The following is a 19,373-nucleotide window of genomic DNA, read 5'->3' as shown; positions in this document are numbered from 1 at the left end:
CCATTTAGCCTTTCAAAAGGATACTGCAAGAACTCCAGATTCTCAACACCGACCACATTCGCACTCTGACCCCGATTCTTTCACATCTACGAGCAACGATGCTTTCATAGAAACGAGTTATGATTGCATGGTCCGTTGAGTGCGTAAGCCACGTGACGCATTGAGGCAAATGGTGTTTTTTCAACCCTGATTCGGAATAGAGTATGGTTTGTACACAGCCATGTAAGCATAACAAGCACCACTGCCATCTTAGGCAACAGCCAGTAGCAAGCAATATGACATATAGGCCTAGGTTCCCGCTGGTCGACAGCTACATATTCAGGTTGTTGGTTATTTTCCCAAGAGATATTTCGAAAGATATGTATGACGACTTGTTGTATCAGTTAAATAGAAATATATGTTAACTATTTCGGCTGAATCACTTACGGATGCCCTTATAAATACGCAACAATACACGTAAATCGAGCCGTAACCCATTAAACTGTATTTACTACTTCGACTAATAAGACACTCACAGTTTGTACCACGTAGACGCATCTCAAAAAAAAAAAAACAGTCTTTATCGTTTTTATATAATACACCAATCGATGTGACTCGTCAGATGAGAACGTTTGACGTCTTCCTGTTTTTTGGTGATTTTTGCTTTAACCGAAGAAGTGAACAAGTCGCTGGGTCCTCACTCGTGAGACTTCATTCTTCCTAATTATTGAAAAAAACTGTTACTAACACATCACACTACTGCGTCTGATCAGCTTAAAGTTTATCTGAAACGATCTTCAACGCGCGGCGGCATTTAAACTTTAGCGAAGTTTCACTGTTGTGTCAAAATTGTGTAACTGTGTATTATTCACTTCCTCTGCAAAACACATTGAAGATTAACAGAAAGTCCAAAATCAAGACGGAAGCAACCGTTGCTTTATGCCTTGCGAGACTACAATCTCACTGACAAGCCTGAGACAGAAGCTTAGCCGGTTTCGTTTCCTCGAGAAGATATTATAGGAAACGTGTATATTGATTTTGCGAAAAAAAAAAAAAAAAAAAAAAAAAGATCAGAGAACGATTATCATGAGACGGCAATCTACTTAATTTGTAAATTCAGATGATGTCCAAAATTTCTATAATTCACTATACGTTCTATGGTGAAATATTTTGCCCATGGTAGTGATCATTTGATCCGTTTTCACTTCGACGTTAGGCTGGGTTTCCATGCAGGAAATCAAAAGAAAAGCAGTTTGCTAGGTCAGCCGGGAGCACGCTGTGTGGGCTTTAGTAGCTTCGTTCGACCCTAAATTATACATAATTCCATGTAAGAAAAAATTCTCTTAAGAATGTTTCACAAAGGATAAATAATAAATGAAGTAGGATATGTGTGCTCTATGCGCCGCTTCAACCGTAAGACGTGAATATCTAGTAAGGACAAAAAAAAAAAAGTCAATGGAGAAGGTTATTGACATGAAGAGGATAAAGACTCAGTCGTTCTGGAGGCATGCACCAATTAAAAGGGAAATGGCATGTCCGACCTCGAATACTGTTAGGGTATCATTTACGGAATAATCTTAAGAGTGGTCTGCTAGGAAATATATGGCAACAAAGCGTTTGCTTTGAGCTGAACGCGAGAAATAAGGCAAAAGGAACTATTTCTTTCAAATTTCCATCCAGGGTTGTTTGCCAGTGTTCTCCTAAACTATTTGCAACGATCACAGTGAATGTGCATATAACGAGGAATATATCATAACACAGTATTACACGTGCGTGACCCATATCCGCGGCCGGTAGTTTAACGCGCGTGCGTGAGTGCTGAAGTGAAAATGGCGTTCCATCATACTATTGTAATTACCTCCCTCCTTTTAATGAACATAACCAGCGTAAATACATCATCAAATGCGTACACCTGTGCTCTCTTCGAGAGGAAAATAAGGGCAAAAAATCAAATAGCCACGCTCATGATAACGACACCCTCGAAACGCTCGTTAACATAGGGTATGTCGCAATATATCTGATACTGTACTCGTCAGAATTTGCATAATCGTCCACACGTAACAACTCTGTACCGTACCAGTGTATATCTACATACATTCTATTATATGTACTATTCTATTATTTACTTTGTAGAATAGAAGACATCGTATAATTTTTCTCTACATGTATATAATGTCATACTCGTACACGGTCTGTTACATACAAACGATTATGCAAATTGTGGACAAATGCATGTAAGCGGCCGGCCGGTATCGTAGAGGCGAAATCTGCGTTTTGCGAAGCTCGACGGGCCGCGCTGTGGTGAATCGAAGCGCGAATGTGGGGCGAAAACATTAAACCAACAAGTATATGGGGGAACGAATTAAAGGAAAAGGGACCAAGGAATGAGAGTCACGCTATTAAAGTCGTCAATCGAACGTCGAATTTTGGACGGAAATTTTTGTTCGACTTAATGAATAGTACCGACTACGTACGCTAATCATGGTTTCGTCATGCAGAAGTTCGCAGCCGGAGAAATGAAAGCATGCCGTGCAGGCAAATAGCCTATACTAGCCATTGAATTATACGAAGGCTTCGTATATTCAACCGTGTTCTTACTTTTCATATTTGATAGTGCTGGATAGAACTTTTATATTGAGGCTCGCGCTTAACTGGCGCACGCATGTACAACCCAACGACGGCCATGGACACCTTGCTAAAATAGCAACAATTTTGTTCTTAAAATTGGCTTCACCTGCCCTGCTCTGATTCGATACCCATTTTTATGATATGCACAATAAGGTCGTACATTCGCTTGTTTCATTCATTCTGGACCAATCACACATAGAATTCCTCTCATCTAACAGAAGCCAACATCGTTAACCGTATGACTTAATCGTAAGGATTCATTTTTCAAGTGACGAAGTGGCCTTTGGAGCGTAGCTTTATTGCAGATAATTATTTTTTCTATTTATAATCTAGAATAGTGAAACAATGTCAACATACAATATTATATAGGCTGCACCGTCTTTGACAAAATGCACCGTTTACGTACTCGTTATCTATTTTCGCCATTGCTCCTTCTTCCAGAAGCGGGTCACGGTCTCGCTCATGGCAAAGACCACTGGACGTGATGCCTGAACTCAGATGATTCTATAAATTCCCAACAAGGGAACAGTATTATTCATTTTGTCTTTGCGCCTAGGACCGTATAAAGGGCCGCGCGACGACATTCTGAGCTGCAAAATTGAATTCTAACCTCCGTCCGGTGCTCCTACCTCAGTACACTCCAGATATCTCGTGCCCCATTATTATTTCAAAAGGTCGTTCTTCATGGAAACGAGGTACTATGATCAAAATTCACTGCCCGCGTATGAGCAAGTCAGAACGTCACATCAGATGGTACCGTTGTGCCGATGTGACTGAAGGGGCTGTTTTGCGGTAGCACATACCCCGGTCGTCGCGTTAGAGTGCATTTAAATAAACAGAGCAGCAGCAGCAGCAGCAGCAAAAGCCCTCGGGTGGCATCCAAAGCTATAGCGTTCTGTTGCGTAGACATGGTGTGTAATGATAGCACGGAAACAGAGGCCATAATGGTGATGGGCTATGAATATCCATTAAGGTTAGTAGAGGTGATGCAGTCCATTTACATACACCTATTTCACTTTTATACATATGTAGTAGCGTCCAACGTCTATATGCTACATATCAGCGCAATACATAAGGTGAATGAGACACAGACACTGATGAACTAACTGCTGCATAGTATCTAATATAAGACCAAGTATTGGTGAATTGACCGCAGGAAGCTTGCCAGTTGTCCAGAGTTGTGATATCCGCTCCCTTCAAAATTTTCGACTGATATTGCTTATTTGTAGGGAATTTCCGCATTTCTCGAACCCAATAGCGTATTGCAGTGGGTCATTTGTGTAAACTCAAGCCAGCCCTTGACGATTTTACTCCGAATCAAACAAGCCTTCGCGATCGCTAACGATTAAGCTTAAAAAAACAGCTGCGACGTTAGAGAAGTATTGTACAAGGTCTATAGGGGGTGATTAGTAGTAAAAGTAATCAATATTATAGCTATCACTACTATGACATGTAATGTCGCCATCTGTTGTTATTGGATCAATCGTTATTTATGTACACGTATACTTAATAAATATGACTAAATAATAATAAAGAACTTTATGAGGACATCATAATTTATTATAAAATAAGTAGAGTAATTAAGTGTCGTGATTTATTCGATCTTAACTAGTACTGGTTACTAGTCAACTTGATGATGCGTCCTCAAATACAATACATTTGTATAAGTTTGTGGAGTAGTAGATACATCAGACTGCCATCTGTCCGCGTCTCCATCCTAAACCGTACAACAGAAAAATCCAATATAAACCCATTGCAGTAACCAACGGCAGTTTCGCGTCATGATATCCTACGCAGTGAGCACGATTTGCTACAAATTACAACTTCTGTCAGTGTATTCGTTATGCTATTTATGTTGCAAGCGTAATGGAGGAAGCAACACTTACATGGGACGTTAACATGGTCGAAGACTTCGTTGAAGAACCCAGTACGTGATCTGAGTTGACAGTTTTTCCTTGGACGCTTTGTAATATCGAGTATGGCAGACAATCAGTACATGGTCTCCTTTTTAGGGGCGTAGATCTGTTGCTTTAGCAGAGAAACACTTGACGTATACACAGAATTGCTCCTTCTAACCTTGAATCTCCTTAGTTAAAGCTGAATGTATAACACGTGCATTTCTGTAAGCACGACTGTGCCTATTGTTTACAGACAGGCTAAACAAAAGTATCTGGTATGTGCACTGTAAATTCGCCTCATCGTATCTGTGTTACCATAAAAACCTCTTTCTTTTTACCTTAAAAAAAAACAAAATGTATTGCCTTTTACAGTGCTAACGAGAACCAGTGACGGAATCCAGGAATAAAAATTAGAACTCGTCAGTTATGTGGTTGTAATAGATCTACAGCCTTTTGGCGAGTTCGTTGACACTGAGAATCAGGCGTAAGATAAAATTCTAGGTTAATCTTTAACTTTATTATATATATATATAGCCGACTTAAGACCACAATATATGGTCCGTCGCAATATATCAGACAGTTCACAGATTCCTCGGGCAATATAAAATTATTCTCGGGTCTTCCTCCGTTTTTCGACAGGCGTTTCTTTAGAAGGCACGCTTTCATTTTTGTATTTTCCATGTTTCTATAACTAAATATGAAGTATACAAAAATAAGGTAATTCTTGACCTTTTATCTAAGGGCCTTATTTGAAATGCTATTCCGTTTCGAGGAATAAGAAGCCTCTAATACAAATTTAACATCCACCTGCTTGCCTAATAGGTACAGAATAGCTAACGACTGGTTGTTGAGCCTCGTCTTACCGTCCCCCACCCGGCAAATATACTGAGATCTAGATTAGGCTGGTCTGTCACCACCGATTCCGAGGCAAAAATACAAATGTCACGGTAAATCTTGGTCAACGAGTAATCGACAAATGGGAAGCACTGTTATAAATATTCGTCAAATCTTGCTTTTTTTTTTCTCATTAGTTTACGCGATAGCACACGTTCAAATGTCTAGTGGATCAGCGGTTCTCACCATACTCCATGTTATTTCAGTACTGTGTTTTTTTTTTTACATGTTTTACTAGGCTTCAGATTAACAATAAAGTTTTCAGCTTTCTCAGCCTTTCACGCGTAACAGTTAATGTCGTATATGATCACTGCGAACGGACTGTGCCATCTCTTATTTATTTGCGGCCTTTTTAAAGTATAAGCGTTCTTACTACCAGTATCTCCAGGTAATGTAATCATATAAACTTAAGAAAAGTAGCTTGGAATTTTTCCTTTGTACGTTGATGATTATTCGATGAAAATGTACACGATTATGCAGCTGTGCTTGTGGATGACGACCCATTTTGTGGATCAGCTGGACGCATGCACAAATTTCAACAGTAGACATTAAACTAGCACGTAGCGGTGGGTTATCCATGAGTTCCTCCTACAAACAGATAGTGTCACACCTTACGTTCTTCCACTAGTTCGAATCTGTCCTCAAGAAAGATATATGTCTTACTTGGCATCTTTTACAATTATCACACGGAATTTTTCCGTGCAATAGTAATAGTTTAACCACTTGATTGTTGCTTAAAGTTACGAGTGGATAGACGTATAGGAAAAACAGACGTACTTCACAAGTATAATACTAACAGCTTTTAACAATGAACGCTTTCGATCGTATATTCTTGCACACGTTGATTTGTGTTTTAAAATGGACGCTTGAGACTCGAAGATGAGCTATGTGTAAGCTGGCATGCTTAGGTTAGGAACTGGTGCAATTTTATAGGGACCTAACGTCGCATCTACAATAACCTATCTCATGCAAAGCAAGCTACCAAAACAAGATTGGGCTAAGTCAATAAAGGTAGGACATCAAATATACCGTACTATTGAGATAGCCGGCTTCAGTGACCGTACGCCCAGTGTTTTTATATAAACCACAAGTGTAACTGAACGTGCATGCGCGTCTGTTTGTTTAATTTAAGTTTAATTTGCGTACGTCTAAAGCGGGCATTATAATCGAATTGACGCTTTTTCTATTAAACTGCTGTCAAACTATAAAGTACTTTGAACTGTTTCAACGAAATATATATATCTATATATATATGTATTTATTCAATTCTTATTGGCTTAATTACGAATGTATCATAAAATATATATGGTGTGCCACGCAAGACAGGAAACACACTCCGCTGTACATATACGTATATATTCAGTCTTGAAATAGTGCGCCTCGAAGATAAATAAAATGTCCCCAAAGCCTCGCTAAATCTTACAATTTCATTATGATAAAAGCACATATATCGCCCTCAGCCATAATTTATTATTATTATGGTGCTATTTGGTATTAACGAAAAAAACGGCTCAAAAATGATTTTGTGGCTTTCGTTTCGATGCGAAAAAAAGGTACTTTTCATAGTAATCGACTAACTTCGAAAAAAATTGTTGTGAAAGTTAAGCAACACTGACACGTAGGTCGCCATGATATCGTCAGGAATAATTTATAATAAAAGTGGCTATGAAAAGTAGTTCGATGTTCGGGTATCACGTGAATTAAGGCAATCTTTCGTCCTATTTCCATCGACGAAACTCTACAGAAATGCAACGAAAATGAGCTATATCTAAGGTAGTCGATTGAAGCATGGGTGACCGCACAGACCATGTACGACAATAATGTGAAAATAACACTATCATCTCGTGCATAATTCTCATTAATGCTGTTAATCTCGTTTCTAAAGCAGTGTGCAAAAAGCACCTATCATAATTTTTTTTAATCCAAAAACCACGAAAATATTGGCAAGCAACTAATTTTCTCCATACATTTACGGCAAAAATGGTCGATTCATTAGCCGGAACAGGCGGGCCAGAACGTAGAAGTTTAGCCGAGCCTCCTTCTCGGCTACAAGATAATTCCTCGATAAAGTGATTTTTTTTCGTTTTCCTCTCCCCTCAACAAAAACAAGTAATAACGACCCCTGTTGAACCCCATTGTGGCCCCCTCTCATCCTTTCAGTCACTTCTTCGACTCATGATCGTCCCACTTACGAGTCGAAAATGGTATGGTGCTTTTTCATAGACGTCGTCCTGCCGCCGACGATCGTCGCGAAGAGATAGAGAGGAAATATTTTAGATTCAACAGACAGCGGTTTTTCCTTTCGTCCTGCTCTTTCGCGTTCACCGCCTTCAATCCGATGGCCAATCTACTCCGGATTGTCATTCCACGCCCTTACTGCTACTATTGCCAGTACTAAAAATAACTTCTGCTATTCCATCCTTTTCTGACTACTATAATGGTATATCTGACGTTTTTTTACAATTGCGCGCATCGACTCCTCGTCTCTTCAGATCATTTAAGCGGAGTTGTTCCTAGTCGGTCCTGAGTTGTTTGCGCGGTCCATATGATTACCAGAACGAGGGTCGATCGCCGTAATGGCCCCGCTCGCAGCGGCTGTAACAGCAGCAGGGGCAGAACAAAGTAGCATGTCAAAAATCCACAGCGTCTGAGGTTGCGTACGCGCTTGGTTGTCTGATGCCGTGATTGACGCATGCATTGCGAGAAAGAAGGAAAAGAAAGTTGTCGAGGACCTTGACCTCATTGCGGAGAACAGACCGACTGAGCGGTATTTGCTTTCGGCTAAACGCGAATTCTACGATGTTCCTTCGGATCCCTCGGCCACCCCCTAATTTTTCCTATTTTCACCGAGAAGTATTTCCTCGTATCAAATGCCACCCTCTCACTTGGTTGAAGCAGATACTTTTTTCTGCCTATTCACAATAGTTTATATAAATTAAGTTGGATGTGTTGAATACACATTGGTTAAAAAGTCAAAATCAGTAATGGGGCAGTTGTAGTGGCATTCGATAGATTTTAGGCAAAATACATAGGACATCATAGACAATAGGCAAAACAATTCGGGTATGGCCGATCGGGTAATTGTAGCAATTGAATGTTAAGTACTTTAAAGTCAACCTCTGAATTAGTTTGTCAAATCCATTTCTAATGAAAGATTTTGATAATTTTTTGTATATCGATGACGGAGATGGTAGAACTTGTTTATGATTAGGCATAAAATCAATATATTCAAGTGATAATGAGTTCAGTCCTTCAATATTTTTTGAAAATTTATTTTCTTAACAAATCGTGCCGTTTCTCAACTGTATATGGTTTATTTCTACTGTAAATGGATTGCAGCCCTTCGAACGTACCATTACCAATCTATATATGTCACCAATCATTGTTACACCGGTGCGTGCTGGGTTTTTCTCTAACAACAAGCCCACATGTTATTTCTGTTCTAGGCTCAAAACAACTATTCATACGCGTTCTAAGAGATTCGCTAAACCTTATGATCAAATTTAACCGTAACACTATAGCAGACCATTGGCTAACGATCAGATAATTAGTTCAATCTCAATTTACCTGAAGGATTCAAGATCGAACTGCTCAAACTCGTTCGTTCAGAAACGGGCAAAGAAAAATACGGAATACATTTGAGTGACCTGGAAACAATTTGCAGTCTTTCGTCAGTCCCTAGCTTCCCATCGGTTATACCAAATGCCCCCCCGTCCGCCCGTCCCCCCTCGTATTGTATCAGCTAAGAGAGAATTCGAACGGCTCGAGTAGCGCGTTAGTAGGAAATAGATCTTCAGTTCGCTAGAAGCAGTCGTAGCTCAGATGAGCTGCTGGATCTGTGCAGGCACCAAAACGATACGCATATAGCCAGATGGAAGGGGATTTGGAGCACCTTTTCAACAAGACATATCCTCTTCAAGGGCTTAAGGGGTCTTTTCATCCCTAACGGAAGAAAGCATTTCTCACATCCCTCTCCCCACTTTCTGACAAGGAATACGCATGCGGCATACGGGTGTGTCTAAATGAGGAATAGTACAGTCTCGATTGCTTCGAACGTTGCGAAAGCGCACAACAGCAAGGATGGATGATTGTTGACGAAGTACGTGCGGGCGAAATACGATGAAACAATTAGTTGTAAGAGTACTACAAGAACCGGACGGAGCTTACGGCCGATGGGTGTTAGCGTACCTTCATAACGTTTGCAGAAAATATTTTTTTCTAATGTGAAGGTATTTTATGCAAATACAATTTATCAGGGTCTGTTTTGTGAGTGGGTTACGATTGTCATAAACTGTGAGAAATTCTTGAAATTTGTTTTGAATCATCGTTTATATAGATAAAACAAACTACTAGGTCACGGGCTTTCTTTCAATAAGGTAGGCTTAACCTTCTAGACCTTTCGTTAAGCTTAAAATTAATTCTAATGTTTGCCGCATCTCCTACTTTCGTTGACAGAAACCTAGATGCCAACGGATACTGGTATAAGTAAGGCGTTAAATGGTACCAGAAGAATTTCGGCGAGAATTGGCAAGCTAATTATTTTAGCAATGATGTTTTCATACGAATGCTTGTACACATTGTTTTTGCTTGTCATTTCCCAATCATCTGTTCCAGCTGAATTACAGAGACTTACTTCTCAGCCGTGCCCAAAGGGTCATGCTCACATCATCATATGTGTCGTAGTTGGATTGTCAATCAATAATAATAGAGAAGTTTACTGCACTCGTACAATTATTGACACCCCTTCTCCCTAAGATTGTTTGCGCATCACTTACAATCCATCGATTTAGCCATAAGCAGCGACCATGTGTCTCTCTGTATTTTTCTAAGATGGTTTCATCTTCCTTCTCATCTTGTACGCACGCAGCAATATACGCAGTTTTCCGGGGCTGTGAATTTGCGACGATGTTACCCCTCTGGCTAAACACTCACCGCCCCTTCTTTTGCTTCTCAGCCCGCCCGACCAAACCCTCACAACGACATCCAGCATTAGCTCAATGCTTGCCGTTATGCAGCTCTCAACGCTCGACTGAATGCAGCCTGTGAGTGGTGCTTTACTGCTGTACTAGGTGAAATCCGCTGCCCAGACCGCCGTTACCTAACCGACAGCTTGGATGCGCGGACCGATTGCTCAGAGCCTGTAAAGGGGCCTCACTGGGTTGTGTCCTGTGTCGTTCAGCTAACTTCAGCTTAGAACGTGTTGTCAGGACACTGTAGCAGGGAGATTCATGAATATTCATTTATTAATGTGACGGTTGCTAATGAAGTCTGAGATGCTACTGAGAGATTGTTGATGGCCAGCTCAGGCTGTTTGCCGATCTGCTTCGCGTGGTACCGGGTTGACCCGTTGCTCAGCTCGTTGTCAGCGTCAGCCTGATGGTAGCAGTTCCAAGACGCCGGAGGCGTCGACACGCGCGACGAAGATAAGACATCGGTACGATACCCCTACACGGTGAATTTCGCCCGCCATGGTCGTGACTGCTTTCCTCTGCTAGACATTTGACGCAGCTCGGTCAGCGACTAGGCCATTTGAGGGCGTGCACAAAACGTTGACGAAGGAATCGCGATCGCCAATGTCGAGCCCTTTTCTGGCGGCATAGGAACTGTGGTCGAGAAGATAATAGTAACCATATATGAGAGACTTTCGTTGACGAGGGCAGAACGAGAGAAAACCGGATCACCCAAAAAAATCTCATAGCTCGAGATAGAGTCATTAATGTCATAGAGGAGACGGAAAGTAAGAGGTGTGAGGCATGAAAATTGACATAAAATAAAAAGAAAAGAATCCAAGGGGTCGGAAGACGAGCAAACATTAACTAGTTAGTAACTATCGGTGTAGTTTTGTACAATCAATATGATTCTGTTTTTCGATTACGATGTCATATTTGGATTGTGCAGTTTCAGTTAAGTTCAACCGAGCTAAATTAGTGGCAAATCTATCATTGTTAAAGATCGAGCGCAGGCCTAAATTTTGCTTTAATTCATAGTTCCAGCTCAGCGAGACCGAGTGAATCCGTTTTATATTTATTTTAAATTTATTTACTCTCATAGATGTAGTCAAAATTGCTTTGCCAGTTCTGTCGCTATCGTTATTTTAACAACACCTGCATTGGTCCTGATGGGTCATCATCACACTAGACATTAACCTTTTACCAGTTAACACGAAATACACTATTCCTGTGGTATCAGATGTGTTTCAAATAAAAGTTTACCCTTATGTAGATACTGACCCTTAAAAAACCCTTAAAAAATAGTCGTATCCACGATAGCAAGATCAATAATGAGAGCAGCTACAAAGCAAATCTCTGCCTATTGCCTCTGTCAAAAAATAGGGTACAAAATCGATCTTCATAATGTAAACCTAGTTATGCCCAATCAGCACTAGCATCCGATGGCTGAACAAGGCTCTTTCGATATGGGCTGATTTGTTTTTTGGCGTTACCTAACCTGGACGATTGTGGCTCCTCCTAAAATTTAGCTTCGAGCTTAGTATCAACGCTTGGTCAACATGAGCATTCATAGAAGTATAATTTCAGGTTGTAGACATATCTCAAGTCAGCTTCGAACAAAGGGAACAGTTTCAACAATCTGAATGATCGTCCGTTGCTGGATCAGGCTTTTCGCTGAGAAGTGGCACAGCATGAGATTCATATAATCAACTTATAATGACTGATTTCGTTTCTACCATTAGCTAGTTAATACAGTCTCTATTCAGAATAGTGACACAAACAGAAAATTCTAGGCGACATTCCCCGATCTCATGAGAGCCGTATAGAATTCCAATGAGCAGCCTGACGGATAGTTTTCAGGCTGAATGATTGTTTCTGCAATAAGCAGAAAAAAATTTGCCCCCTTCTGAAAAAAATTACCTTGTAGCTAGCTACACCAATCAGCATAATGGCTTTTTAGTATCCTGATCAGGACAGATATGCTTGGAAAAATTACATCAAGTTATAACACATTTCACTTAGGGTTGCCCTAATCGTGTTATTATCTTGCAGCAATAGGCAGCTGAATAATTTTTTTTTCAAATCTATTAGTAGCTCAATACCCCAAAGCCAGTGTCGACTTCCTGAATCAATGATAAAACACTGGAACCGCAATGGCAAATCTAATTTAGATGATACGGATTGTCATGGTGACGGAACCGTCAAGGTATGGAATTTACATATTGTGTCGTAATGATAGAACTTCGAAGTTTGAGATGAAGGTAATTAAGATTGACCGAATAGAAAGCGCCTCGCACACAACAAATCTTTGCCTCTCCTTCAGCTCGATACACGCATGAAGGAGACTCGTGTCATGAAATTCGACAACATATGGTGCTGAGCCGTTGTGATATATGAAATTTCATATTTACTCGTGAGATAACCCGTAGCTCTCTGGTGAGCTGTAGAAAGCGCCAGAAAAAACACCGCTACATGTACAGCCATTATTTAAAGGATAAAGACTAGGGTCGCGCTCAAGGCTTCGCTGCCACCTAAGTTCAAGAAGAACATACCGTGTGCTAGTCTATTTTTACCAAAGGGCCGGCGAAGTTGCATCAGTTAATAACACGCAGCTGTGTCAATCCGGAGCCTAGGACTAGTCACACCTACTTGCTTTTCTGAGCGGATTCAAAATGGAGGAAAAATTGATAAAAAAATATATTTTGAAAAATTCATTTTTTTCGGGCTGCAAAGTACGGACCTTCTCGACCCGGTTAGAAGCATGATATGCAACAGATCCGTTACGTCGTCGCGAGCGTCTCGCAAGTGAATGAAAACGTACGTCGAAACAGATTTACAGCTGCATAGAATTTGTATTAGACAACGCATAATTAGCGGACGTTATTAAAATAAATAATGTTAATTACGTTGATCCTATTTTGATAAATATACCTGTTTCCTTATATATAAAACTCATGAAAATGAAATAAATTGGCATACTGTACAGTCAGCACCATAAACAGCAGCAGTGACTTGTCACTGCACAAGTCCATAGACAGATGCGTTCTGTATACAAATAATGTCGTACTAAAGTTAATATGGCATATAATTGTATTCAATTTTTATGTAACCCAGCCCCATTCAGAAAACGTTCAACTTAAACACACCTTATTCCAATGAATAAAAATTATACGTGTGCGTAATTCACCATTGTCCCAGACATAAAAATGTTCGTTAAATCTCGATGCAGAACATCAACAATTGAACAAGTTCCTATAATAACTTGATTATAATTTGTTGTATATATAATAATACTAATAATAATGAGGTAAATATAAGTTACTGACTAAGGGCTATTTCGGTGTGTTCTTGTTTTTGACGGAGTTAATGAGAAGCCTACATTGGGAGTCGTTGAACTGACAGGTAAACGTCTACAGCACTTTCGTCGAGGCAATCAAGCCCTGCGGTAACGGGATCACCTAAACGGATATTTGGAAGGCGTCAGCCGATTGAGCTTGTCCAATTGGAAGAGATGGGTGGTGACACGAGGTCGGACCCAGGAAGGGTTCTTATGTATCGCAAAACGAACGTTTCGTCTAATGAGGGCAAATGGCCGATACCGCACTCGTGACAGTTTCAGCATTGAGCGACTGAAGCCGTCCGGATGGCAGAAGGGGTAGTGGAACATCGAGTGAATCTCGATGAACAGATCTTTAAGGTATATGATAGAAGAGCGACTACCAACACTATTGTTCGAGAAGCCTTAGCTGAGCGGGGATATCATCGCACGAGACAGAAAATCGCTGCGTGAGAGTTAAAGGCGGCTCTAGCAAGAGACATTGAGACGTGACCGGAAAGTGGTAACCGTTTTTCGATTTTCGTTAGAGACTAGCTCAGTGACCGACCTCTTCTCTGAGTCTTCGTCCTGGACCGAGTGGGCAGGCGGAAAAGAACCGAACTAAGCTTAGGGAGAGTGTGGACGCCACGATCAGAGCAGAAAAAAATTTTGTTTGAGGTTGCGCGCTTGGACGTCGTCAGTGGGACAGGTAAACGGCGCCTTAAAAAAAACTGAATGCTGCAAGACCGCGTGTATGGCTAGGCTAGTTACTAGGTCGCTGATGGAGAGAGTGAGTAACACTTGAGGGCATAAATTCGAACATCAGAGGCGGTTATCCAAATCTGGACACGAAAATTTTGCTATTTACAAGAAGCCGGAGAAGGTAGTGAACGTAGAGTCGATAACACCTGGCAGTAAATATTAAGCAAAGCTGGTCGACGAGACTAAAATTGCAAGCAGGGGAACGGCAACGTTAAACGAGGGGCAATTGGAAAAGGGTTGAACACCTCGAAGGAAGCTCGCGCGGAGTGTTGGCAAAACTGATTTCGAAATGATCTGAATGCATATGAAATAATGTTAAAACTTGCGATAAACCTCTATCATATAAGAAATGTCTGGTAAAGGCTAGCCCAAGCGGAAGATAACAAAGCACTATCAACTTTTGCCCATATTTTCTGCACCCTGTTCAGCCAAGGCCTCATCTATAATACTCCTGGACTTACGTATAGCGTCTAAAAGGATAGTGACACGCCCCCTTACCTATTCCGTAAAACAGACTCTCGACAATTTACTCGTGGGGGGGGGGGGGGGTAGAAAGGATAGGAAAAGGAAACATGGATCTGGAAAGAAACAGCTGGGAAGACAACAAGGGAGGGAAGGGCAACGGGCCATGAGCTGGAGGAGAATCCGGGCAAGTAGAAATGCTGGTCAGCGTCCGGGTGGCGCCTGTTGGCTGGTTCAACGTGAAAAATGTTTTTCAGATGCAACGCAATTGGAACAAAACGATTGGCATAGAAGCCATTTGTCTTCGCGAATGGTTTGATAGCTAAGTGATAGCTTTTCGAGCCCGATTCGCCTCAGGGGACTCAGCTTAGACACAAACCGCTAGACCTATGCGGTTCTTAAAATGTTCCTCCGATGTTGGTGAACAGGACCGTCGTTTTAAGACTGTGAGCTACACCTATAAATTATTTAACGTACTTTTGCATATATTTTGTTAAAATGCATTTCAGGTGGCATCAATATAACCGGGTCACATCTACGTATATACTACTCATTTCGGTCGTAACACAGAAACTAGGTAACCTTCTCTTACGGTTCAATATATTTGCCTATAATAAATTGCTTTACATTTGTTGCCAACCCGACGATGTAAATATCAGCCTTCATAATAATGATATATAATAATAAGAATAACAACAACAATAACAATAATAAAATTTTTTAGCTCATCTCAGAACATTACCGCTTCCAAGAGACGAAATTTTCAAATAGTTTAGTTTAAGCTGCTAATCACAAGCAATATGGGTCTGGGTCACGTTCAGAAGCAGATTTGTATGTACACCTTTAAAATCGTTGCTTTTAAATAGATCCTACCTAAGTTACCGAACGATTGATTGAAAGTAGAACCGATGAAAGTCGTGACGAAGTGTCCAGAATATAGATGAGTACTACAGTTAATCGGTTTTTAGGTATGTCTAAAAGACTGCAGAGCCTGACAGCTTTGAGACGTTCCTTGCTGCAGGCCGATCAACGAAACCGCTAACTTTATATCATAGCTTTCAGTAGAGTGAATATAGCTAGATGAATTGGTTGCATACTGATTAGAAGTTACGGGACGTGAATAATTATACTCGAGTGCAGTTGGATAATTGCTACTGAACGTTTCATAGATCATCAGTGTTATTATCATATGTGCTTAAAAACAGGCAGCTATTAAAAAATGTTTATAAAGGTACATAGTAATTATCGCGTTTTCATTAGTATTATCGGTACTAGATACATGTTCAATATATGCCAGCTCTATCCCTACTGCATGCACCGAGCTGCAGCCCAAGAGAGTAATCGGGTTTGAAAAAATTAAGTTTTTGCAATTTTGCTGCAAGTTTTCTAGTTCAGGCTACATACCTGCATCCACGTATGCTTGGACGCAATTGTGGGCCTTAAAACGGATTGACCGCCAATAAATTCATCTTCGTGTAGGTTTTTTCTGTACGAGTTTGTGAGCAAAGTCAAGCGGTCAACTGTCTCGTCGGACATCAGGCATACATCAGACATACCCACTCGCAGATGGAACGCAGCTGGGAGATTTTAGTAATCATCTTTTAGAAAGACTCTCTCTCTCCTCACTTTCGCCGTTCCTCAGTGCCATAAAAACTCGTCACATTCACTATTCAGTTTTCTTCCAGTTCTCCAGACTGTATCCGCAACAAGGAGAGACGCGCATGCTTCATCCCCCAGAAATACTGTCTAGCGAACGGCTCTGCCGGACGGTTGTATCTCTGTGCTCGTATTCTCTAAGCAGGCCTAAGTAACGTAGGTAAGTGTTGCCGTCTACGGGTGCTAGAGATGCGATGTACCTGATCACATGCTCTCCCAGGACACGTCAGAATGGGCCACCTTTGTATAGGCCTCTTGTAAGGCAGCTCGACGGACCGCTAGCCAAGAGAAATAAGAAGAGGAATGCTGAACGTCAAGTACTTAGAATGCAGAAGAGCACTTCATCTACCTTCCTGGCTAGGACCTTTGGTTATCGCAACATAACCCTGTTCCATGCTGCAGAGCCCCTCTCTTGCCCACAGAGTCTCCTTCCCCTAACCTAACCTCTCAGGGAGACATCTACTGGTACGGTGCTCGGCAATCCTGAGCACCTGCGACCTCGGACGAACAGAAGGGAGTTAGTACAGCATACATAAAAGTTCCATGGGCAGATATCCGGACATCTAAGCAAATATACATATATATATATGGGAAGGGGGGGGGGGGGAGGTAAAAGGGTTTGCTAATTATATTTTTCGTTGTTCAAAGTGTATGAACGCTATTTTTGTTGTGACCAAAAATTCAGGCCTGTATTGATATGCCAATGCTTGCTGCGAAGACTTGCGCACCATTATGGAAGAACCGAGTGAATAGATCGCGTATTTCACTATGGAAAAAGATCAGACTATCGCACGACCACATCACAAATCTTTGCAAAGTAGAAGGAGCGGATAGTTGTTATTACATACATTTACTCTCACAGTAAATTTAAGGGAATACATATAGATCCTCAGTAATTGAATTGTTGAACCTTCTCAAATGTTTTGTGTTCACAGTACGGTATTATGTGATGTTATTGTGTCAGATGTGAGATAAACATGTTTGAGTTAGTTTTTTTGTTGGTTTTAACCAAGCATATTGTCAATGACAATACTCATCAGTTACTTCACCTTTTATGCAAAATAGATACGCCGAGGTGATATCTCTTCTCTCTCATATATATATATTTCCATTTATTTGCCCTGTCTATTTGATAAAAAAAAGAAAATTACGTTTTGTGATCGCGGAAAGTGTTGCAGGTGTGTAAGCTTACCTTCTCTTTACTTAATCACACTGAACAAAATCAGTATATAATGCTCACTTAGGATAGATAGGAAAGCCTAATAGAACGTTTGTTACTAAGGGTTGCGCTTTTTAAAATTTATCTTGTTATTTTATTGAGCAAAATTGGTTCTAGTCATACGCATAAATCAGTAGATCAGTAGAACACTACGATGCGTTGTGAGAATGATCTCAACATCCGATATGGTCTAGTGGCTAGGATTCCTGGTTTTCACCCAGGCGGCCCGGGTTCAATTCCCGGTATCGGAGCTCTACACTCTTCTTTTTACTTCAAAATACTTTGTTGGCTTTTTCAAATGAATCCTAAGCGAAACTATCATAATTAAAATATAATATAACATATTAAAATATAACAACATAAATACATAGTTTTTTTCACAATGACGTTTATCATATGAATTGGGTATCTCGGGTCAGCGTCTCTAGAAAGTTACAGCAAGTTATTTTCGATAGTTACTTTGTAGCCAGAGCTTGATCTATAGCATATAGATGTTAGCTCATGATCTAAATGATGAATAAATGACATTCTTGATCGATAGATATCCGTAATTGTAATATATGTGTTCCTATCGCTCTCTGCGATTTATTCCGCATCGCATAATTACCTAGAAATTATAATATTATTAATATTTGGTGCTTGCATCTTCCGCTATCAATTCCGGAGTCATCTCGATGCGTGCTAATTCTGATTGGCAAGTATCTGACTTTGAAGTTCAGGGTGCTGACATTACCGGCGCCTATATATATATATATATTGGTCCTCCTATGGACCAATATGTATTTATATTCTGTTGTACTGACCTATATTCTTTTCACTGGGTGATATTTATACGTGTGTTTTGGCTGATAAATATAATCTGACAAGAGTAATAACTGCACTCCAATCGTCCATAGAAAAGCTGCTTACGATCTTAGCAAATTCTGTCAAGATAAAACACTGTTTAAAATAACAGGTAAACAAACTTACATTATAAGAAATGGTCTGGGCAATTTACAATAAGCTTTTAAATAGCGTCTTTTGAATTAGATGATCACCCTCTAAATAAAATAATATGCACATTAAATCTTTAAATTATCATAAATTCAAAACTCGTAGCTAATTTTCTACCTTTTTGAAAAAGAAAAGTGAATAAATTTAGCCAAAAAGGCTGAAAAAAAAATAGAAATAGATGTATTTTATTCAAATTTCGTTTGTGCTTAAATTTCAATTGTTGTTTTATCTTGCCGTCTGCTATCTGTGGTTGATGCAACGTCACGATGGCTACCGCACAAACTGTAAACGTAGTAAATTTTTGACAATCCCCCTTCGCTTCTTTTAAGGGTTTTTTATCATTGCGCTAATTTTATGATTGCCATGTGTGTCCCAATTACTTTTGCTGTCCAACTGAGACGCGATCCTATGGCTATGTAGAAATTTTAAATTGTTGCCTACAGATATGAGCCTGTCGCGCCTGCTTGAGACATTTTCACCTTTGCGAATCGTCCTAGGTCAGTCATTTTAAGTATAGTTGTTTCTGTTGCACCGAAACTATAGTTTGGTGCGTTAAGTTCCAAATTCGGTGAAAATAGGGCTCACTAATGCGAGAGCGAACTTGAATAGCTTTTTTC

The 19,373-nt window shown here is 40.3% G+C and overlaps 1 non-coding gene across 1 annotated transcript; it reads left to right on the top strand.

Annotated features, from left to right (window-relative positions):
- The first annotated feature begins 17,942 nt into the window (after window positions 1–17,942).
- On the top strand, window positions 17,943–18,014 carry TRNAE-UUC (transfer RNA glutamic acid (anticodon UUC)). The gene has a single exon. It is a non-coding gene; the product is annotated as a tRNA-Glu (tRNA).
- Window positions 18,015–19,373: the final 1,359 nt, after the last annotated feature.

This window comes from Varroa jacobsoni, unplaced genomic scaffold (assembly GCF_002532875.2).
Source record: "Varroa jacobsoni isolate VJ856 unplaced genomic scaffold, vjacob_1.0 scaffold_270, whole genome shotgun sequence".
NCBI lineage: Eukaryota > Metazoa > Arthropoda > Arachnida > Mesostigmata > Varroidae > Varroa > Varroa jacobsoni.
The sequence above is the reverse complement of the archived record's forward strand: the minus strand, read 5'-3'. Positions and strand labels throughout refer to the sequence as shown.